Source organism: Salvelinus fontinalis, unplaced genomic scaffold, assembly GCF_029448725.1.
Source record: "Salvelinus fontinalis isolate EN_2023a unplaced genomic scaffold, ASM2944872v1 scaffold_0239, whole genome shotgun sequence".
Taxonomy (NCBI): Eukaryota; Metazoa; Chordata; class Actinopteri; order Salmoniformes; family Salmonidae; genus Salvelinus; species Salvelinus fontinalis.
The window spans coordinates 180,650-205,050 of record NW_026600448.1 but is presented as its reverse complement, the minus strand read 5'-3'; the positions used below and the strand labels follow the sequence as shown (position 1 = coordinate 205,050).

At 51.9% G+C, this 24,401-nt stretch overlaps 1 protein-coding gene across 1 annotated transcript in view; it reads right to left on the bottom strand.

Annotated features, from left to right (window-relative positions):
• The window catches only part of LOC129844835 (serine hydroxymethyltransferase, cytosolic-like), a 67,760-nt gene that overhangs the window by 23,571 nt on the left and 19,788 nt on the right, over positions 1-24,401 (bottom strand). The gene's annotated exons all lie outside the window — the stretch shown is intronic.

The following is a 24,401-nucleotide window of genomic DNA, read 5'->3' as shown; positions in this document are numbered from 1 at the left end:
AGAGTTAGACCCTACAGAGCTGTACTGAGATGGTCTGGTTCCACCTCCACCAAGTTAGACCCTACAGAGCTGTACTGAGATGGTCTGGTTCCACCTCCACCAAGTTAGACCCTACAGAGCTGTACTGAGATGGTCTGGTTCCACCTCCACCAAGTTAGACCCTACAGAGCTGTACTGAGATGGCCTGGTTCCACCTCCACCAAGTTAGACCCTACAGAGCTGTACTGAGATGGCCTGGTTCCACCTCCACCAAGTTAGACCCTACAGAGCTGTACTGAGATGGTCTGGTTCCACCAAGTTAGACCCTACAGAGCTGTACTGAGATGGTCTGGTTCCACCAAGTTAGACCCTACAGAGCTGTACTGAGATGGCCTGGTTCCACCAAGTTAGACCCTACAGAGCTGTACTGAGATGGTCTGGTTCCACCTCCACCAAGTTAGACCCTACAGAGCTGTACTGAGATGGCCTGGTTCCACCAAGTTAGACCCTACAGAGCTGTACTGAGATGGTCTGGTTCCACCTCCACCAAGTTAGACCCTACAGAGCTGTACTGAGATGGCCTGGTTTCACCAAGTTAGACCCTACAGAGCTGTACTGAGATGGTCTGGTTCCACCTCCACCAAGTTAGACCCTACAGAGCTGTACTGAGATGGTCTGGTTCCACCTCCACCAAGTTAGACCCTACAGAGCTGTACTGAGATGGTCTGGTTCCACCTCCACCAAGTTAGACCTTACAGAGCTGTACTGAGATGGTCTGGTTCCACCTCCACCAAGTTAGACCCTACAGAGCTGTACTGAGATGGGCTGGTTCCACCTCCACCAAGTTAGACCCTACAGAGCTGTACTGAGATGGTCTGGTTCCACCAAGTTAGACCTTACAGAGCTGTACTGAGATGGTCTGGTTCCATCTCCACCAAGTTAGACCCTACAGAGCTGTACTGAGATGGTCTGGTTCCGCCAAGTTAGACCCTACAGAGCTGTACTGAGATGGCCTGGTTCCACCAAGTTAGACCCTACAGAGCTGTACTGAGATGGCCTGGTTCCACCTCCATCAAGTTAGACCCTACAAAGCTGTACTGAGATGGCCTCCTTCCACCAAGTTAGACCCTACAGAGCTGTACTGAGATGGTCTGGTTCCACCTCCACCAAGTTAGACCCTACAGAGCTGTACTGAGATGGTCTGGTTCCACCTCCACCAAGTTAGACCCTACAGAGCTGTACTGAGATGGCCTGGTTCCACCTCCACCAAGTTAGACCCTACAGAGCTGTACTGAGATGGCCTGGTTCCACCAAGTTAGACCCTACAGAGCTGTACTGAGATGGCCTGGTTCCACCAAGTTAGACCCTACAGAGCTGTACTGAGATGGCCTGGTTCCACCAAGTTAGACCCTACAGAGCTGTACTGAGATGGTCTGGTTCCACCTCCACCAAGTTAGACCCTACAGAGCTGTACTGAGATGGCCTGGTTCCACCAAGTTAGACCCTACAGAGCTGTACTGAGATGGCCTGGTTCCACCAAGTTAGACCCTACAGAGCTGTACTGAGATGGTCTGGTTCCACCTCCACCAAGTTAGACCCTACAGAGCTGTACTGAGATGGTCTGGTTCCACCTCCACCAAGTTAGGCCCTACAGAGCTGTACTGAGATGGCCTGGTTCCACCAAGTTAGACCCTACAGAGCTGTACTGAGATGGCCTGGTTCCACCTCCACCAAGTTAGACCCTACAGAGCTGTACTGAGATGGCCTGGTTCCACCTCCACCAAGTTAGACCCTACAGAGCTGTACTGAGATGGTCTGGTTCCACCAAGTTAGACCCTACAGAGCTGTACTGAGATGGTCTGGTTCCACCAAGTTAGACCCTACAGAGCTGTACTGAGATGGTCTGGTTCCACCAAGTTAGACCCTACAGAGCTGTACTGAGATGGCCTGGTTCCACCAAGTTAGACCCTACAGAGCTGTACTGAGATGGTCTGGTTCCACCTCCACCAAGTTAGACCCTACAGAGCTGTACTGAGATGGCCTGGTTCCACCAAGTTAGACCCTACAGAGCTGTACTGAGATGGTCTGGTTCCACCTCCACCAAGTTAGACCCTACAGAGCTGTACTGAGATGGCCTGGTTTCACCAAGTTAGACCCTACAGAGCTGTACTGAGATGGTCTGGTTCCACCTCCACCAAGTTAGACCCTACAGAGCTGTACTGAGATGGCCTGGTTCCACCAAGTTAGACCCTACAGAGCTGTACTGAGATGGTCTGGTTCCACCTCCACCAAGTTAGACCCTACAGAGCTGTACTGAGATGGTCTGGTTCCACCTCCACCAAGTTAGACCTTACAGAGCTGTACTGAGATGGTCTGGTTCCACCTCCACCAAGTTAGACCCTACAGAGCTGTACTGAGATGGGCTGGTTCCACCTCCACCAAGTTAGACCCTACAGAGCTGTACTGAGATGGTCTGGTTCCACCAAGTTAGATCTTACAGAGCTGTACTGAGATGGTCTGGTTCCACCTCCACCAAGTTAGACCCTACAGAGCTGTACTGAGATGGTCTGGTTCCGCCAAGTTAGACCCTACAGAGCTGTACTGAGATGGCCTGGTTCCACCAAGTTAGACCCTACAGAGCTGTACTGAGATGGCCTGGTACCACCTCCACCAAGTTAGACCCTACAAAGCTGTACTGAGATGGCCTCCTTCCACCAAGTTAGACCCTACAGAGCTGTACTGAGATGGTCTGGTTCCACCTCCACCAAGTTAGACCCTACAGAGCTGTACTGAGATGGTCTGGTTCCACCTCCACCAAGTTAGACCCTACAGAGCTGTACTGAGATGGCCTGGTTCCACCTCCACCAAGTTAGACCCTACAGAGCTGTACTGAGATGGCCTGGTTCCACCAAGTTAGACCCTACAGAGCTGTACTGAGATGGCCTGGTTCCACCAAGTTAGACCCTACAGAGCTGTACTGAGATGGCCTGGTTCCACCAAGTTCACCCTACAGAGCTGTACTGAGATGGTCTGGTTCCACCTCCACCAAGTTAGACCCTACAGAGCTGTACAGAGATGGCCTGGTTCCACCAAGTTAGACCTTAGAGAGCTGTACTGAGATGGCCTGGTTCCACCAAGTGAGACCCTACAGAGCTGTACTGAGATGGTCTGGTTCCACCAAGTTAGACCCTACAGAGCTGTACTGAGATGGTCTGGTTCCACCAAGTTAGACCCTACAGAGCTGTACTGAGATGGTCTGGTTCCACCTCCACCAAGTTAGGCCCTACAGAGCTGTACTGAGATGGCCTGGTTCCACCAAGGTAGACCCTACAGAGCTGTACTGAGATGGTCTGGTTCCACCTCCACCAAGTTAGACCCTACAGAGCTGTACTGAGATGGTCTGGTTCCACCAAGTTAGACCCTACAGAGCTGTACTGAGATGGCCTGGTTCCACCTCCACCAAGTTAGACCCTACAGAGCTGTACTGAGATGGTCTGGTTCCATCTCCACCAAGTTAGACCCTACAGAGCTGTACTGAGATGGTCTGGTTCCGCCAAGTTAGACCCTACAGAGCTGTACTGAGATGGCCTGGTTCCACCAAGTTAGACCCTACAGAGCTGTACTGAGATGGCCTGGTTCCACCTTCATCAAGTTAGACCCTACAAAGCTGTACTGAGATGGCCTCCTTCCACCAAGTTAGACCCTACAGAGCTGTACTGAGATGGTCTGGTTCCACCTCCACCAAGTTAGACCCTACAGAGCTGTACTGAGATGGTCTGGTTCCACCTCCACCAAGTTAGACCCTACAGAGCTGTACTGAGATGGCCTGGTTCCACCTCCACCAAGTTAGACCCTACAGAGCTGTACTGAGATGGCCTGGTTCCACCAAGTTAGACCCTACAGAGCTGTACTGAGATGGCCTGGTTCCACCAAGTTAGACCCTACAGAGCTGTACTGAGATGGCCTGGTTCCACCAAGTTAGACCCTACAGAGCTGTACTGAGATGGTCTGGTTCCACCTCCACCAAGTTAGACCCTACAGAGCTGTACTGAGATGGCCTGGTTCCACTAAGTTAGACCCTAAAGAGCTGTACTGAGATGGTCTGGTTCCACCAAGTTAGACCCTACAGAGCTGTACTGAGATGGTCTGGTTCCACCAAGTTAGACCCTACAGAGCTGTACTGAGATGGTCTGGTTCCACCTCCACCAAGTTAGGCCCTACAGAGCTGTACTGAGATGGCCTGGTTCCACCAAGTTAGACCCTACAGAGCTGTACTGAGATGGTCTGGTTCCACCTCCACCAAGTTAGACCCTACAGAGCTGTACTGAGATGGTCTGGTTCCACCTCCACCAAGTTAGACCTTACAGAGCTGTACTGAGATGGTCTGGTTCCACCTCCACCAAGTTAGACCCTACAGAGCTGTACTGAGATGGGCTGGTTCCACCTCCACCAAGTTAGACCCTACAGAGCTGTACTGAGATGGTCTGGTTCCACCAAGTTAGAACTTACAGAGCTGTACTGAGATGGTCTGGTTCCACCTCCACCAAGTTAGACCCTACAGAGCTGTACTGAGATGGTCTGGTTCCGCCAAGTTAGACCCTACAGAGCTGTACTGAGATGGCCTGGTTCCACCAAGTTAGACCCTACAGAGCTGTACTGAGATGGCCTGGTACCACCTCCACCAAGTTAGACCCTACAAAGCTGTACTGAGATGGCCTCCTTCCACCAAGTTAGACCCTACAGAGCTGTACTGAGATGGTCTGGTTCCACCTCCACCAAGTTAGACCCTACAGAGCTGTACTGAGATGGTCTGGTTCCACCTCCACCAAGTTAGACCCTACAGAGCTGTACTGAGATGGCCTGGTTCCACCTCCACCAAGTTAGACCCTACAGAGCTGTACTGAGATGGCCTGGTTCCACCAAGTTAGACCCTACAGAGCTGTACTGAGATGGCCTGGTTCCACCAAGTTAGACCCTACAGAGCTGTACTGAGATGGCCTGGTTCCACCAAGTTAGACCCTACAGAGCTGTACTGAGATGGTCTGGTTCCACCTCCACCAAGTTAGACCCTACAGAGCTGTACTGAGATGGCCTGGTTCCACCAAGTTAGACCTTAGAGAGCTGTACTGAGATGGCCTGGTTCCACCAAGTGAGACCCTACAGAGCTGTACTGAGATGGTCTGGTTCCACCAAGTTAGACCCTACAGAGCTGTACTGAGATGGTCTGGTTCCACCAAATTAGACCCTACAGAGCTGTACTGAGATGGTCTGGTTCCACCTCCACCAAGTTAGGCCCTACAGAGCTGTACTGAGATGGCCTGGTTCCACCAAGGTAGACCCTACAGAGCTGTACTGAGATGGTCTGGTTCCACCTCCACCAAGTTAGACCCGACAGAGCTGTACTGAGATGGTCTGGTTCCACCAAGTTAGACCCTACAGAGCTGTACTGAGATGGCCTGGTTCCACCTCCACCAAGTTAGACCCTATAGAGCTGTACTGAGATGGTCTGGTTCCATCTCCACCAAGTTAGACCCTACAGAGCTGTACTGAGATGGTCTGGTTCCGCCAAGTTAGACCCTACAGAGCTGTACTGAGATGGCCTGGTTCCACCAAGTTAGACCCTACAGAGCTGTACTGAGATGGCCTGGTTCCACCTCCATCAAGTTAGACCCTACAAAGCTGTACTGAGATGGCCTCCTTCCACCAAGTTAGACCCTACAGAGCTGTACTGAGATGGTCTGGTTCCACCTCCACCAAGTTAGACCCTACAGAGCTGTACTGAGATGGTCTGGTTCCACCTCCACCAAGTTAGACCCTACAGAGCTGTACTGAGATGGCCTGGTTCCACCTCCACCAAGTTAGACCCTACAGAGCTGTACTGAGATGGCCTGGTTCCACCAAGTTAGACCCTACAGAGCTGTACTGAGATGGCCTGGTTCCACCAAGTTAGACCCTACAGAGCTGTACTGAGATGGCCTGGTTCCACCAAGTTAGACCCTACAGAGCTGTACTGAGATGGTCTGGTTCCACCTCCACCAAGTTAGACCCTACAGAGCTGTACTGAGATGGCCTGGTTCCACCAAGTTAGACCTTAGAGAGCTGTACTGAGATGGCCTGGTTCCACCAAGTTAGACCCTAAAGAGCTGTACTGAGATGGTCTGGTTCCACCAAGTTAGACCCTACAGAGCTGTACTGAGATGGTCTGGTTCCACCAAGTTAAACCCTACAGAGCTGTACTGAGATGGTCTGGTTCCACCTCCACCAAGTTAGGCCCTACAGAGCTGTACTGAGATGGCCTGGTTCCACCAAGTTAGACCCTACAGAGCTGTACTGAGATGGTCTGGTTCCACCTCCACCAAGTTAGACCCTACAGAGCTGTACTGAGATGGCCTGGTTCCACCTCCACCAAGTTAGACCCTACAGAGCTGTACTGAGATGGCCTGGTTCCACCTCCACCAAGTTAGACCCTACAGAGCTGTACTGAGATGGTCTGGTTCCACCAAGTTAGACCCTACAGAGCTGTACTGAGATGGTCTGGTTCCACCAAGTTAGACCCTACAGAGCTGTACTGAGATGGTCTGGTTCCACCAAGTTAGACCCTACAGAGCTGTACTGAGATGGCCTGGTTCCACCAAGTTAGACCCTACAGAGCTGTACTGAGATGGTCTGGTTCCACCTCCACCAAGTTAGACCCTACAGAGCTGTACTGAGATGGCCTGGTTCCACCAAGTTAGACCCTACAGAGCTGTACTGAGATGGTCTGGTTCCACCTCCACCAAGTTAGACCCTACAGAGCTGTACTGAGATGGCCTGGTTTCACCAACTTAGACCCTACAGAGCTGTACTGAGATGGTCTGGTTCCACCTCCACCAAGTTAGACCCTACAGAGCTGTACTGAGATGGCCTGGTTCCACCAAGTTAGACCCTACAGAGCTGTACTGAGATGGTCTGGTTCCACCTCCACCAAGTTAGACCCTACAGAGCTGTACTGAGATGGTCTGGTTCCACCTCCACCAAGTTAGACCTTACAGAGCTGTACTGAGATGGTCTGGTTCCACCTCCACCAAGTTAGACCCTACAGAGCTGTACTGAGATGGGCTGGTTCCACCTCCACCAAGTTAGACCCTACAGAGCTGTACTGAGATGGTCTGGTTCCACCAAGTTAGAACTTACAGAGCTGTACTGAGATGGTCTGGTTCCACCTCCACCAAGTTAGACCCTACAGAGCTGTACTGAGATGGTCTGGTTCCGCCAAGTTAGACCCTACAGAGCTGTACTGAGATGGCCTGGTTCCACCAAGTTAGACCCTACAGAGCTGTACTGAGATGGCCTGGTTCCACCTCCACCAAGTTAGACCCTACAAAGCTGTACTGAGATGGCCTCCTTCCACCAAGTTAGACCCTACAGAGCTGTACTGAGATGGTCTGGTTCCACCTCCACCAAGTTAGACCCTACAGAGCTGTACTGAGATGGTCTGGTTCCACCTCCACCAAGTTAGACCCTACAGAGCTGTACTGAGATGGCCTGGTTCCACCTCCACCAAGTTAGACCCTACAGAGCTGTACTGAGATGGCCTGGTTCCACCAAGTTAGACCCTACAGAGCTGTACTGAGATGGCCTGGTTCCACCAAGTTAGACCCTACAGAGCTGTACTGAGATGGCCTGGTTCCACCAAGTTAGACCCTACAGAGCTGTACTGAGATGGTCTGGTTCCACCTCCACCAAGTTAGACCCTACAGAGCTGTACTGAGATGGCCTGGTTCCACCAAGTTAGACCTTAGAGAGCTGTACTGAGATGGCCTGGTTCCACCAAGTTAGACCCTACAGAGCTGTACTGAGATGGTCTGGTTCCACCAAGTTAGACCCTACAGAGCTGTACTGAGATGGTCTGGTTCCACCAAGTTAGACCCTACAGAGCTGTACTGAGATGGTCTGGTTCCACCTCCACCAAGTTAGGCCCTACAGAGCTGTACTGAGATGGCCTGGTTCCACCAAGGTAGACCCTACAGAGCTGTACTGAGATGGTCTGGTTCCACCTCCACCAAGTTAGACCCTACAGAGCTGTACTGAGATGGTCTGGTTCCACCAAGTTAGACCCTACAGAGCTGTACTGAGATGGCCTGGTTCCACCTCCACCAAGTTAGACCCTACAGAGCTGTACTGAGATGGCCTGGTTCCACCAAGTTAGACCCTACAGAGCTGTACTGAGATGGTCTGGTTCCACCAAGTTAGACCCTACAGAGCTGTACTGAGATGGTCTGGTTCCACCAAGTTAGACCCTACAGAGCTGTACTGAGATGGCCTGGTTCCACCAAGTTAGACCCTACAGAGCTGTACTGAGATGGTCTGGTTCCACCTCCACCAAGTTAGACCCTACAGAGCTGTACTGAGATGGCCTGGTTCCACCAAGTTAGACCCTACAGAGCTGTACTGAGATGGCCTGATTCCACCAAGTTAGACCCTACAGAGCTGTACTGAGATGGCCTGGTTCCACCTCCACCAAGTTAGACCCTACAGAGCTGTACTGAGATGGCCTGATTCCACCTCCACCAAGTTAGACCCTACAGAGCTGTACTGAGATGGTCTGGTTCCACCAAGTTAGACCCTATAGAGCTGTACTGAGATGGCCTGGTTACACCAAGTTAGACCCTACAGAGCTGTACTGAGATGGCCTGGTTCCACCTCCACCAAGTTAGACCCTACAGAGCTGTACTGAGATGGCCTGGTTCCACCATGTTAGACCCTACAGAGCTGTACTGAGATGGCCTGGTTCCACCTCCATCAAGTTAGACCCTACAGAGCTGTACTGAGATGGTGTGGTTCCACCTCCACCAAGTTAGACCCTACAGAGCTGTATGGAGATGGTCTGGTTCCACCTCCACCAAGTTAGACCCTACAGAGCTGTACTGAGATGGTCTGGTTCCACCTCCACCAAGTTAGACCCTACAGAGCTGTACTGAGATGGCCTGGTTCCACCTCCACCAAGTTAGACCCTACAGAGCTGTACTGAGATGGTCTGGTTCCACCTCCACCAAGTTAGACCCTACATAGCTGTACTGAGATGGCCTGGTTCCACCAAGTTAGACCCTACAGAGCTGTATGGAGATGGTCTGGTTCCACCTCCACCAAGTTAGACCCTACAGAGCTGTACTGAGATGGTCTGGTTCCACCTCCACCAAGTTAGACCCTACAGAGCTGTACTGAGATGGCCTGGTCCCACCAAGTTAGACCCTAAAGAGCTGTACTGAGATGGCCTGGTTCCACCTCCACCAAGTTAGACCCTACAGAACTGTACTGAGATGGCCTGGTTCCACCTCCACCAAGTTAGACCCTACAGAGCTGTACTGACATGGTCTGGTTCCACCAAGTTAGACCCTACAGAGCTGTACTGAGATGGTCTGGTTCCACCTCCACCAAGTTAGACCCTACAGAGCTGTACTGAGATGGTCTGGTTCCACCTCCACCAAGTTAGACCCTACAGAGCTGTACTGAGATGGCCTGGTTCCACCAAGTTAGACCCTACAGAGCTGTACTGAGATGGCCTGGTTCCACCTCCACCAAGTTAGACCCTACAGAGCTGTACTGAGATGGTCTGGTTCCACCAAGTTAGACCCTACAGAGCTGTAATGAGATGGCCTGGTTCCACCTCCACCAAGTTAGACCCTACAGAGCTGTACTGAGATGGCCTGGTTCCACCAAGTTAGACCCTACAGAGCTGTACTGAGATGGCCTGGTTCCACCTCCACCAAGTTAGACCCTACAGAGCTGTACTGAGATGGTCTGGTTCCACCAAGTTAGACCCTACAGAGCTGTACTGAGATGGCCTGGTTCCACCTCCACCAAGTTAGACCCTACAGAGCTGTACTGACATGGTCTGGTTCCACCAAGTTAGACCCTACAGAGCTGTACTGAGATGGTCTGGTTCCACCTCCACCAAGTTAGACCCTACAGAGCTGTACTGAGATGGTCTGGTTCCACCTCCACCAAGTTAGACCCTACAGAGCTGTACTGAGATGGCCTGGTTCCACCAAGTTAGACCCTACAGAGCTGTACTGAGATGGTCTGGTTCCACCTCCACCAAGTTAGACCCTACAGAGCTGTACTGAGATGGCCTGGTTCCACCAAGTTAGACCCTACAGAGCTGTACTGAGATGGCCTGGTTCCACCTCCACCAAGTTAGACCCTACAGAGCTGTACTGAGATGGTCTGGTTCCACCAAGTTAGACCCTACAGAGCTGTAATGAGATGGCCTGGTTCCACCTCCACCAAGTTAGACCCTACAGAGCTGTACTGAGATGGCCTGGTTCCACCAAGTTAGACCCTACAGAGCTGTACTGAGATGGCCTGGTTCCACCTCCACCAAGTTAGACCCTACAGAGCTGTACTGAGATGGTCTGGTTCCACCAAGTTAGACCCTACAGAGCTGTACTGAGATGGCCTGGTTCCACCTCCACCAAGTTAGACCCTACAGAGCTGTACTGAGATGGCCTGGTTCCACCAAGTTAGACCCTACAGAGCTGTACTGAGATGGTCTGGTTCCACCAAGTTAGACCCTACAGAGCTGTACTGAGATGGCCTGGTTCCACCTCCACCAAGTTAGACCCTACAGAGCTGTACTGAGATGGCCTGGTTCCACCTCCACCAAGTTAGACCCTACAGAGCTGTACTGAGATGGCCTGGTTCCACCAAGTTAGACCCTACAGAGCTGTACTGAGATGGCCTGGTTCCACCTCCACCAAGTTAGACCCTACAGAGCTGTACTGAGATGGTCTGGTTCCACCTCCACCAAGTTAGACCCTACATAGCTGTACTGAGATGGCCTGGTTCCACCAAGTTAGACCCTACAGAGCTGTATGGAGATGGTCTGGTTCCACCTCCACCAAGTTAGACCCTACAGAGCTGTACTGAGATGGTCTGGTTCCACCTCCACCAAGTTAGACCCTACAGAGCTGTACTGAGATGGCCTGGTTCCACCAAGTTAGACCCTACAGAGCTGTACTGAGATGGCCTGGTTCCACCAAGTTAGACCCTACAGAGCTGTACTGAGATGGCCTGGTTCCACCAAGTTAGACCCTACAGAGCTGTACTGAGATGGTCTGGTTCCACCTCCACCAAGTTAGACCCTACAGAGCTGTACTGAGATGGCCTGGTTCCACCAAGTTAGACCTTAGAGAGCTGTACTGAGATGGCCTGGTTCCACCAAGTTAGACCCTAAAGAGCTGTACTGAGATGGTCTGGTTCCACCAAGTTAGACCCTACAGAGCTGTACTGAGATGGTCTGGTTCCACCAAGTTAGACCCTACAGAGCTGTACTGAGATGGTCTGGTTCCACCTCCACCAAGTTAGGCCCTACATAGCTGTACTGAGATGGCCTGGTTCCACCAAGTTAGACCCTACAGAGCTGTACTGAGATGGTCTGGTTCCACCTCCACCAAGTTAGACCCTACAGAGCTGTACTGAGATGGCCTGGTTCCACCTCCACCAAGTTAGACCCTACAGAGCTGTACTGAGATGGCCTGGTTCCACCTCCACCAAGTTAGACCCTACAGAGCTGTACTGAGATGGTCTGGTTCCACCAAGTTAGACCCTACAGAGCTGTACTGAGATGGTCTGGTTCCACCAAGTTAGACCCTACAGAGCTGTACTGAGATGGTCTGGTTCCACCAAGTTAGACCCTACAGAGCTGTACTGAGATGGCCTGGTTCCACCAAGTTAGACCCTACAGAGCTGTACTGAGATGGTCTGGTTCCACCTCCACCAAGTTAGACCCTACAGAGCTGTACTGAGATGGCCTGGTTCCACCAAGTTAGACCCTACAGAGCTGTACTGAGATGGTCTGGTTCCACCTCCACCAAGTTAGACCCTACAGAGCTGTACTGAGATGGCCTGGTTTCACCAACTTAGACCCTACAGAGCTGTACTGAGATGGTCTGGTTCCACCTCCACCAAGTTAGACCCTACAGAGCTGTACTGAGATGGCCTGGTTCCACCAAGTTAGACCCTACAGAGCTGTACTGAGATGGTCTGGTTCCACCTCCACCAAGTTAGACCCTACAGAGCTGTACTGAGATGGTCTGGTTCCACCTCCACCAAGTTAGACCTTACAGAGCTGTACTGAGATGGTCTGGTTCCACCTCCACCAAGTTAGACCCTACAGAGCTGTACTGAGATGGGCTGGTTCCACCTCCACCAAGTTAGACCCTACAGAGCTGTACTGAGATGGTCTGGTTCCACCAAGTTAGAACTTACAGAGCTGTACTGAGATGGTCTGGTTCCACCTCCACCAAGTTAGACCCTACAGAGCTGTACTGAGATGGTCTGGTTCCGCCAAGTTAGACCCTACAGAGCTGTACTGAGATGGCCTGGTTCCACCAAGTTAGACCCTACAGAGCTGTACTGAGATGGCCTGGTTCCACCTCCACCAAGTTAGACCCTACAAAGCTGTACTGAGATGGCCTCCTTCCACCAAGTTAGACCCTACAGAGCTGTACTGAGATGGTCTGGTTCCACCTCCACCAAGTTAGACCCTACAGAGCTGTACTGAGATGGTCTGGTTCCACCTCCACCAAGTTAGACCCTACAGAGCTGTACTGAGATGGCCTGGTTCCACCTCCACCAAGTTAGACCCTACAGAGCTGTACTGAGATGGCCTGGTTCCACCAAGTTAGACCCTACAGAGCTGTACTGAGATGGCCTGGTTCCACCAAGTTAGACCCTACAGAGCTGTACTGAGATGGCCTGGTTCCACCAAGTTAGACCCTACAGAGCTGTACTGAGATGGTCTGGTTCCACCTCCACCAAGTTAGACCCTACAGAGCTGTACTGAGATGGCCTGGTTCCACCAAGTTAGACCTTAGAGAGCTGTACTGAGATGGCCTGGTTCCACCAAGTTAGACCCTACAGAGCTGTACTGAGATGGTCTGGTTCCACCAAGTTAGACCCTACAGAGCTGTACTGAGATGGTCTGGTTCCACCAAGTTAGACCCTACAGAGCTGTACTGAGATGGTCTGGTTCCACCTCCACCAAGTTAGGCCCTACAGAGCTGTACTGAGATGGCCTGGTTCCACCAAGGTAGACCCTACAGAGCTGTACTGAGATGGTCTGGTTCCACCTCCACCAAGTTAGACCCTACAGAGCTGTACTGAGATGGTCTGGTTCCACCAAGTTAGACCCTACAGAGCTGTACTGAGATGGCCTGGTTCCACCTCCACCAAGTTAGACCCTACAGAGCTGTACTGAGATGGCCTGGTTCCACCAAGTTAGACCCTACAGAGCTGTACTGAGATGGTCTGGTTCCACCAAGTTAGACCCTACAGAGCTGTACTGAGATGGTCTGGTTCCACCAAGTTAGACCCTACAGAGCTGTACTGAGATGGCCTGGTTCCACCAAGTTAGACCCTACAGAGCTTTACTGAGATGGTCTGGTTCCACCTCCACCAAGTTAGACCCTACAGAGCTGTACTGAGATGGCCTGGTTCCACCAAGTTAGACCCTACAGAGCTGTACTGAGATGGCCTGATTCCACCAAGTTAGACCCTACAGAGCTGTACTGAGATGGCCTGGTTCCACCTCCACCAAGTTAGACCCTACAGAGCTGTACTGAGATGGCCTGATTCCACCTCCACCAAGTTAGACCCTACAGAGCTGTACTGAGATGGTCTGGTTCCACCAAGTTAGACCCTATAGAGCTGTACTGAGATGGCCTGGTTACACCAAGTTAGACCCTACAGAGCTGTACTGAGATGGCCTGGTTCCACCTCCACCAAGTTAGACCCTACAGAGCTGTACTGAGATGGCCTGGTTCCACCATGTTAGACCCTACAGAGCTGTACTGAGATGGCCTGGTTCCACCTCCATCAAGTTAGACCCTACAGAGCTGTACTGAGATGGTGTGGTTCCACCTCCACCAAGTTAGACCCTACAGAGCTGTATGGAGATGGTCTGGTTCCACCTCCACCAAGTTAGACCCTACAGAGCTGTACTGAGATGGTCTGGTTCCACCTCCACCAAGTTAGACCCTACAGAGCTGTACTGAGATGGCCTGGTTCCACCTCCACCAAGTTAGACCCTACAGAGCTGTACTGAGATGGTCTGGTTCCACCTCCACCAAGTTAGACCCTACATAGCTGTACTGAGATGGCCTGGTTCCACCAAGTTAGACCCTACAGAGCTGTATGGAGATGGTCTGGTTCCACCTCCACCAAGTTAGACCCTACAGAGCTGTACTGAGATGGTCTGGTTCCACCTCCACCAAGTTAGACCCTACAGAGCTGTACTGAGATGGCCTGGTCCCACCAAGTTAGACCCTAAAGAGCTGTACTGAGATGGCCTGGTTCCACCTCCACCAAGTTAGACCCTACAGAACTGTACTGAGATGGCCTGGTTCCACCTCCACCAAGTTAGACCCTACAGAGCTGTACTGACATGGTCTGGTTCCACCAAGTTAGACCCTACAGAGCTGTACTGAGATGGTCTGGTTCCACCTCCACCAAGTTAGACCCTACAGAGCTGTACTGAGATGGTCTGGTTCCACCTCCACCAAGTTAGACCCTACAGAGCTGTACTGAGATGGCCTGGTTCCACCAAGTTAGACCCTACAGAGCTGTACTGAGATGGCCTGGTTCCACCTCCACCAAGTTAGACCCTACAGAGCTGTACTGAGATGGTCTGGTTCCACCAAGTTAGACCCTACAGAGCTGTAATGAGATGGCCTGGTTCCACCTCCACCAAGTTAGACCCTACAGAGCTGTACTGAGATGGCCTGGTTCCACCAAGTTAGACCCTACAGAGCTGTACTGAGATGGCCTGGTTCCACCTCCACCAAGTTAGACCCTACAGAGCTGTACTGAGATGGTCTGGTTCCACCAAGTTAGACCCTACAGAGCTGTACTGAGATGGCCTGGTTCCACCTCCACCAAGTTAGACCCTACAGAGCTGTACTGACATGGTCTGGTTCCACCAAGTTAGACCCTACAGAGCTGTACTGAGATGGTCTGGTTCCACCTCCACCAAGTTAGACCCTACAGAGCTGTACTGAGATGGTCTGGTTCCACCTCCACCAAGTTAGACCCTACAGAGCTGTACTGAGATGGCCTGGTTCCACCAAGTTAGACCCTACAGAGCTGTACTGAGATGGTCTGGTTCCACCTCCACCAAGTTAGACCCTACAGAGCTGTACTGAGATGGCCTGGTTCCACCAAGTTAGACCCTACAGAGCTGTACTGAGATGGCCTGGTTCCACCTCCACCAAGTTAGACCCTACAGAGCTGTACTGAGATGGTCTGGTTCCACCAAGTTAGACCCTACAGAGCTGTAATGAGATGGCCTGGTTCCACCTCCACCAAGTTAGACCCTACAGAGCTGTACTGAGATGGCCTGGTTCCACCAAGTTAGACCCTACAGAGCTGTACTGAGATGGCCTGGTTCCACCTCCACCAAGTTAGACCCTACAGAGCTGTACTGAGATGGTCTGGTTCCACCAAGTTAGACCCTACAGAGCTGTACTGAGATGGCCTGGTTCCACCTCCACCAAGTTAGACCCTACAGAGCTGTACTGAGATGGCCTGGTTCCACCAAGTTAGACCCTACAGAGCTGTACTGAGATGGTCTGGTTCCACCAAGTTAGACCCTACAGAGCTGTACTGAGATGGCCTGGTTCCACCTCCACCAAGTTAGACCCTACAGAGCTGTACTGAGATGGCCTGGTTCCACCTCCACCAAGTTAGACCCTACAGAGCTGTACTGAGATGGCCTGGTTCCACCAAGTTAGACCCTACAGAGCTGTACTGAGATGGCCTGGTTCCACCTCCACCAAGTTAGACCCTACAGAGCTGTACTGAGATGGTCTGGTTCCACCTCCACCAAGTTAGACCCTACATAGCTGTACTGAGATGGCCTGGTTCCACCAAGTTAGACCCTACAGAGCTGTATGGAGATGGTCTGGTTCCACCTCCACCAAGTTAGACCCTACAGAGCTGTACTGAGATGGTCTGGTTCCACCTCCACCAAGTTAGACCCTACAGAGCTGTACTGAGATGGCCTGGTCCCACCAAGTTAGACCCTAAAGAGCTGTACTGAGATGGCCTGGTTCCACCTCCACCAAGTTAGACCCTACAGAACTGTACTGAGATGGCCTGGTTCCACCTCCACCAAGTTAGACCCTACAGAGCTGTACTGACATGGTCTGGTTCCACCAAGTTAGACCCTACAGAGCTGTACTGAGATGGTCTGGTTCCACCTCCACCAAGTTAGACCCTACAGAGCTGTACTGAGATGGTCTGGTTCCACCTCCACCAAGTTAGACCCTACAGAGCTGTACTGAGATGGCCTGGTTCCACCAAGTTAGACCCTACAGAGCTGTACTGAGATGGCCTGGTTCCACCTCCACCAAGTTAGACCCTACAGAGCTGTACTGAGATGGTCTGGTTCCACCAAGTTAGACCCTACAGAGCTGTAATGAGATGGCCTGGTTCCACCTCCACCAAGTTAGACCCTACAGAGCTGTACTGAGATGGCCTGGTTCCACCAAGTTAGACCCTACAGAGGTGTACTGAGATGGCCTGGTTCCACCTCCACCAAGTTAGACCCTACAGAGCTGTACTGAGATGGCCTGGTTCCACCAAGTTAGACCCTACAGAGCTGTACTGAGATGGTCTGGTTCCACCAAGTTAGACCCTACAGAGCTGTACTGAGATGGCCTGGTTCCACCTCCACCAAGTTAGACCCTACAGAGCTGTACTGAGATGGCCTGGTTCCACCTCCACCAAGTTAGACCCTACAGAGCTGTACTGAGATGGCCTGGTTCCACCAAGTTAGACCCTACAGAGCTGTACTGAGATGGCCTGGTTCCACCTCCACCAAGTTAGACCCTACAGAGCTGTACTGAGATGGTGTGGTTTTACCTCCACCAAGTTAGACCCTACAGAGCTGTACTGAGATGGCCTGGTTCCACCAAGTTAGACCCTACAGAGCTGTACTGAGATGGTCTGGTTCCACCAAGTTAGACCCTACAGAGCTGTACTGAGATGGCCTGGTTCCACCTCCACCAAGTTAGACCCTACAGAGCTGTACTGAGATGGCCTGGTTCCACCTCCACCAAGTTAGACCCTACAGAGCTGTACTGAGATGGTCTGGTTCCACCAAGTTAGACCCTACAGAGCTGTACTGAGATGGCCTGGTTCCACCAAGTTAGACCCTACAGAGCTGTATGGAGATGGTCTGGTTCCACCTCCACCAAGTTAGACCCTACAGAGCTGTACTGAGATGGCCTGGTTCCACCAAGTTAGACCCTACAGAGCTGTACTGAGATGGCCTGGTTCCACCTCCACCAAGTTAGACCCTACAGAGCTGTATGGAGATGGTCTGGTTCCATCTCCACCAAGTTAGACCCTACAGAGCTGTACTGAGATGGTCTGGTTCCACCAAGTTAGACCCTACAGAGCTGTACTGAGATGGTCTGGTTCCACCTCCACCAAGTTAGACCCTACACAGCTGTACTGAGATGGCCTGGTTCCACCAAGTTAGACCCTACAGAGCTGTATGGAGATGGTCTGGTTCCACCTCCACCAAGTTAGACCCTACAGAGCTGTACTGAGATGGTCTGGTTCCACCTCCACCAAGTTAGACCCTACAGAACTGTACTGAGTTGGCCTGGTTCCACCAAGTTAGACCCTACAGAGCTGTACTGAGATGGCCTGGTTCCACCTCCACCAAGTTAGACCCTACAGAACTGTACTGAGGTGGCCTGGTTCCACCTCCACCAAGTTAGACCCTACAGAGCTGTACTGACATGGTCTGGTTCCACCAAGTTAGACCCTACAGAGCTGTACTGAGATGGTCTGGTTCCACTTCCACCAAGTTAGACCCTACAGAGCTGTACTGAGATGGTCTGGTTCCACCTCCACCAAGTTAGACCCTACAGAGCTGTACTGAGATGGTCTGGTTCCACCTCCACCAAGTTAGACCCTACAGTGCTGTACTGAGATGGCCTGGTTCCACCAAGTTAGACCCTACAGAGCTGTACTGAGATGGCCTGGTTCCACCTCCACCAAGTTAGACCCTACAGAGCTGTACTGGGATGGTCTGGTTCCACCAAGTTAGACCCAACAGAGCTGTACTGAGATGGTCTGGTTCCACCTCCACCAAGTTAGACCCTACAGAGCTGTACTGAGATGGTCTGGTTCCACCTCCACCAAGTTAGACCCTACAGAGCTGTACTGAGATGGCCTGGTTCCACCAAGTTAGACCCTACAGAGCTGTACTGAGATGGCCTGGTTCCACCTCCACCAAGTTAGACCCTACAGAGCTGTACTGAGATGGCCTGGTTCCACCTCCACCAAGTTAGACCCTACAGAGCTGTACTGAGATGGTGTGGTTCCACCTCCACCAAGTTAGACCCTACAGAGCTGTATGGAGATGGTCTGGTTCCACCTCCACCAAGTTAGACCCTACAGAGCTGTACTGAGATGGTCTGGTTCCACCTCCACCAAGTTAGACCCTACAGAGCTATACTGAGATGGCCTGGTTCCACCAAGTTAGACCCTACAGAGCTGTACTGAGATGGCCTGGTTCCACCTCCACCAAGTTAGACCCTACAGAGCTGTACTGAGATGGCCTGATTCCACCAAGTTAGACCCTACAGAGCTGTACTGAGATGGCCTGGTTCCACCTCCACCAAGTTAGACCCTACAGAACTGTACTGAGGTGGCCTGGTTCCACCTCCACCAAGTTAGACCCTACAGAGCTGTACTGACATGGTCTGGTTCCACCAAGTTAGACCCTACAGAGCTGTACTGAGATGGTCTGGTTCCACCTCCACCAAGTTAGACCCTACAGAGCTGTACTGAGATGGTCTGGTTCCACCTCCACCAAGTTAGACCCTACAGAGCTGTACTGAGATGGTCTGGTTCCACCTCCACCAAGTTAGACCCTACAGAGCTGTACTGAGATGGCCTGGTTCCACCAAGTTAGACCCTACAGAGCTGTACTGAGATGGCCTGGTTCCACCTCCACCAAGTTAGACCCTACAGAGCTGTACTGGGATGGTCTGGTTCCACCAAGTTAGACCCTACAGAGCTGTACTGAGATGGTCTGGTTCCACCTCCACCAAGTTAGACCCTACAGAGCTGTACTGAGATGGCCTGGTTCCACCAAGTTAGACCCTACAGAGCTGTACTGAGATGGCCTGGTTCCACCTCCACCAAGTTAGACCCTACAGAGCTGTACTGAGATGGCCTGGTTCCACCAAGTTAGACCCTACAGAGCTGTACTGAGATGGTCTGGTTCCACCAAGTTAGACCCTACAGAGCTGTACTGAGATGGCCTGGTTCCACCTCCACCAAGTTAGACCCTACAGAGCTGTACTGAGATGGTCTGGTTCCACCTCCACCAAGTTAGACCCTACAGAGCTGTACTGAGATGGTCTGGTTCCACCTCCACCAAGTTAGACCCTACAGAGCTGTACTGAGATGGCCTGGTTCCACCAAGTTAGACCCTACAGAGCTGTACTGAGATGGTCTGGTTCCACCTCCACCAAGTTAGACCCTACAGAGCTGTACTGAGATGGCCTGGTTTCACCAAGTTAGACCCTACAGAGCTGTACTGAGATGGTCTGGTTCCACCTCCACCAAGTTAGACCCTACAGAGCTGTACTGAGATGGCCTGGTTCCACCAAGTTAGACCCTACAGAGCTGTACTGAGATGGCCTGGTTCCACCAAGTTAGACCCTACAGAGCTGTACTGAGATGGCCTGGTTCCACCAAGTTAGACCCTACAGAGCTGTACTGAGATGGTCTGGTTCCACCTCCACCAAGTTAGACCCTACAGAGCTGTACTGAGATGGCCTGGTTCCACCAAGTTAGACCTTAGAGAGCTGTACTGAGATGGCCTGGTTCCACCAAGTTAGACCCTAAAGAGCTGTACTGAGATGGTCTGGTTCCACCAAGTTAGACCCTACAGAGCTGTACTGAGATGGTCTGGTTCCACCAAGTTAGACCCTACAGAGCTGTACTGAGATGGTCTGGTTCCACCTCCACCAAGTTAGGCCCTACAGAGCTGTACTGAGATGGCCTGGTTCCACCAAGTTAGACCCTACAGAGCTGTACTGAGATGGTCTGGTTCCACCTCCACCAAGTTAGACCCTACAGAGCTGTACTGAGATGGCCTGGTTCCACCTCCACCAAGTTAGACCCTACAGAGCTGTACTGAGATGGCCTGGTTCCACCTCCACCAAGTTAGACCCTACAGAGCTGTACTGAGATGGTCTGGTTCCACCAAGTTAGACCCTACAGAGCTGTACTGAGATGGTCTGGTTCCACCAAGTTAGACCCTACAGAGCTGTACTGAGATGGTCTGGTTCCACCAAGTTAGACCCTACAGAGCTGTACTGAGATGGCCTGGTTCCACCAAGTTAGACCCTACAGAGCTGTACTGAGATGGTCTGGTTCCACCTCCACCAAGTTAGACCCTACAGAGCTGTACTGAGATGGCCTGGTTCCACCAAGTTAGACCCTACAGAGCTGTACTGAGATGGTCTGGTTCCACCTCCACCAAGTTAGACCCTACAGAGCTGTACTGAGATGGCCTGGTTCCACCAAGTTAGACCCTACAGAGCTGTACTGAGATGGTCTGGTTCCACCTCCACCAAGTTAGACCCTACAGAGCTGTACTGAGATGGGCAGGTTCCACCTCCACCAAGTTAGACCCTACAGAGCTGTACTGAGATGGTCTGGTTCCACCAAGTTAGAACTTACAGAGCTGTACTGAGATGGTCTGGTTCCACCTCCACCAAGTTAGACCCTACAGAGCTGTACTGAGATGGTCTGGTTCCGCCAAGTTAGACCCTACAGAGCTGTACTGAGATGGCCTGGTTCCACCAAGTTAGACCCTACAGAGCTGTACTGAGATGGCCTGGTTCCACCTCCACCAAGTTAGACCCTACAAAGCTGTACTGAGATGGCCTCCTTCCACCAAGTTAGACCCTACAGAGCTGTACTGAGATGGTCTGGTTCCACCTCCACCAAGTTAGACCCTACAGAGCTGTACTGAGATGGTCTGGTTCCACCTCCACCAAGTTAGACCCTACAGAGCTGTACTGAGATGGCCTGGTTCCACCTCCACCAAGTTAGACCCTACAGAGCTGTACTGAGATGGCCTGGTTCCACCAAGTTAGACCCTACAGAGCTGTACTGAGATGGCCTGGTTCCACCAAGTTAGACCCTACAGAGCTGTACTGAGATGGCCTGGTTCCACCAAGTTAGACCCTACAGAGCTGTACTGAGATGGTCTGGTTCCACCTCCACCAAGTTAGACCCTACAGAGCTGTACTGAGATGGCCTGGTTCCACCAAGTTAGACCTTAGAGAGCTGTACTGAGATGGCCTGGTTCCACCAAGTTAGACCCTACAGAGCTGTACTGAGATGGTCTGGTTCCACCAAGTTAGACCCTACAGAGCTGTACTGAGATGGTCTGGTTCCACCAAGTTAGACCCTACAGAGCTGTACTGAGATGGTCTGGTTCCACCTCCACCAAGTTAGGCCCTACAGAGCTGTACTGAGATGGCCTGGTTCCACCAAGGTAGACCCTACAGAGCTGTACTGAGATGGTCTGGTTCCACCTCCACCAAGTTAGACCCTACAGAGCTGTACTGAGATGGTCTGGTTCCACCAAGTTAGACCCTACAGAGCTGTACTGAGATGGCCTGGTTCCACCTCCACCAAGTTAGACCCTACAGAGCTGTACTGAGATGGTCTGGTTCCATCTCCACCAAGTTAGACCCTACAGAGCTGTACTGAGATGGTCTGGTTCCGCCAAGTTAGACCCTACAGAGCTGTACTGAGATGGCCTGGTTCCACCAAGTTAGACCCTACAGAGCTGTACTGAGATGGCCTGGTTCCACCTCCATCAAGTTAGACCCTACAAAGCTGTACTGAGATGGCCTCCTTCCACCAAGTTAGACCCTACAGAGCTGTACTGAGATGGTCTGGTTCCACCTCCACCAAGTTAGACCCTACAGAGCTGTACTGAGATGGTCTGGTTCCACCTCCACCAAGTTAGACCCTACAGAGCTGTACTGAGATGGCCTGGTTCCACCTCCACCAAGTTAGACCCTACAGAGCTGTACTGAGATGGCCTGGTTCCACCAAGTTAGACCCTACAGAGCTGTACTGAGATGGCCTGGTTCCACCAAGTTAGACCCTACAGAGCTGTACTGAGATGGCCTGGTTCCACCAAGTTAGACCCTACAGAGCTGTACTGAGATGGTCTGGTTCCACCTCCACCAAGTTAGACCCTACAGAGCTGTACTGAGATGGCCTGGTTCCACCAAGTTAGACCTTAGAGAGCTGTACTGAGATGGCCTGGTTCCACCAAGTTAGACCCTAAAGAGCTGTACTGAGATGGTCTGGTTCCACCAAGTTAGACCCTACAGAGCTGTACTGAGATGGTCTGGTTCCACCAAGTTAGACCCTACAGAGCTGTACTGAGATGGTCTGGTTCCACCTCCACCAAGTTAGGCCCTACAGAGCTGTACTGAGATGGCCTGGTTCCACTAAGTTAGACCCTACAGAGCTGTACTGAGATGGTCTGGTTCCACCTCCACCAAGTTAGACCCTACAGAGCTGTACTGAGATGGCCTGGTTCCACCTCCACCAAGTTAGACCCTACAGAGCTGTACTGAGATGGCCTGGTTCCACCTCCACCAAGTTAGACCCTACAGAGCTGTACTGAGATGGTCTGGTTCCACCAAGTTAGACCCTACAGAGCTGTACTGAGATGGTCTGGTTCCACCAAGTTAGACCCTACAGAGCTGTACTGAGATGGTCTGGTTCCACCAAGTTAGACCCTACAGAGCTGTACTGAGATGGCCTGGTTCCACCAAGTTAGACCCTACAGAGCTGTACTGAGATGGTCTGGTTCCACCTCCACCAAGTTAGACCCTACAGAGCTGTACTGAGATGGCCTGGTTCCACCAAGTTAGACCCTACAGAGCTGTACTGAGATGGTCTGGTTCCACCTCCACCAAGTTAGACCCTACAGAGCTGTACTGAGATGGCCTGGTTCCACCAAGTTAGACCTTAGAGAGCTGTACTGAGATGGCCTGGTTCCACCAAGTTAGACCCTAAAGAGCTGTACTGAGATGGTCTGGTTCCACCAAGTTAGACCCTACAGAGCTGTACTGAGATGGTCTGGTTCCACCAAGTTAGACCCTACAGAGCTGTACTGAGATGGTCTGGTTCCACCTCCACCAAGTTAGGCCCTACAGAGCTGTACTGAGATGGCCTGGTTCCACTAAGTTAGACCCTACAGAGCTGTACTGAGATGGTCTGGTTCCACCTCCACCAAGTTAGACCCTACAGAGCTGTACTGAGATGGCCTGGTTCCACCTCCACCAAGTTAGACCCTACAGAGCTGTACTGAGATGGCCTGGTTCCACCTCCACCAAGTTAGACCCTACAGAGCTGTACTGAGATGGTCTGGTTCCACCAAGTTAGACCCTACAGAGCTGTACTGAGATGGTCTGGTTCCACCAAGTTAGACCCTACAGAGCTGTACTGAGATGGTCTGGTTCCACCAAGTTAGACCCTACAGAGCTGTACTGAGATGGCCTGGTTCCACCAAGTTAGACCCTACAGAGCTGTACTGAGATGGTCTGGTTCCACCTCCACCAAGTTAGACCCTACAGAGCTGTACTGAGATGGCCTGGTTCCACCAAGTTAGACCCTACAGAGCTGTACTGAGATGGTCTGGTTCCACCTCCACCAAGTTAGACCCTACAGAGCTGTACTGAGATGGCCTGGTTTCACCAACTTAGACCCTACAGAGCTGTACTGAGATGGTCTGGTTCCACCTCCACCAAGTTAGACCCTACAGAGCTGTACTGAGATGGCCTGGTTCCACCAAGTTAGACCCTACAGAGCTGTACTGAGATGGTCTGGTTCCACCTCCACCAAGTTAGACCCTACAGAGCTGTACTGAGATGGTCTGGTTCCACCTCCACCAAGTTAGACCTTACAGAGCTGTACTGAGATGGTCTGGTTCCACCTCCACCAAGTTAGACCCTACAGAGCTGTACTGAGATGGGCTGGTTCCACCTCCACCAAGTTAGACCCTACAGAGCTGTACTGAGATGGTCTGGTTCCACCAAGTTAGAACTTACAGAGCTGTACTGAGATGGTCTGGTTCCACCTCCACCAAGTTAGACCCTACAGAGCTGTACTGAGATGGTCTGGTTCCGCCAAGTTAGACCCTACAGAGCTGTACTGAGATGGCCTGGTTCCACCAAGTTAGACCCTACAGAGCTGTACTGAGATGGCCTGGTTCCACCTCCACCAAGTTAGACCCTACAAAGCTGTACTGAGATGGCCTCCTTCCACCAAGTTAGACCCTACAGAGCTGTACTGAGATGGTCTGGTTCCACCTCCAC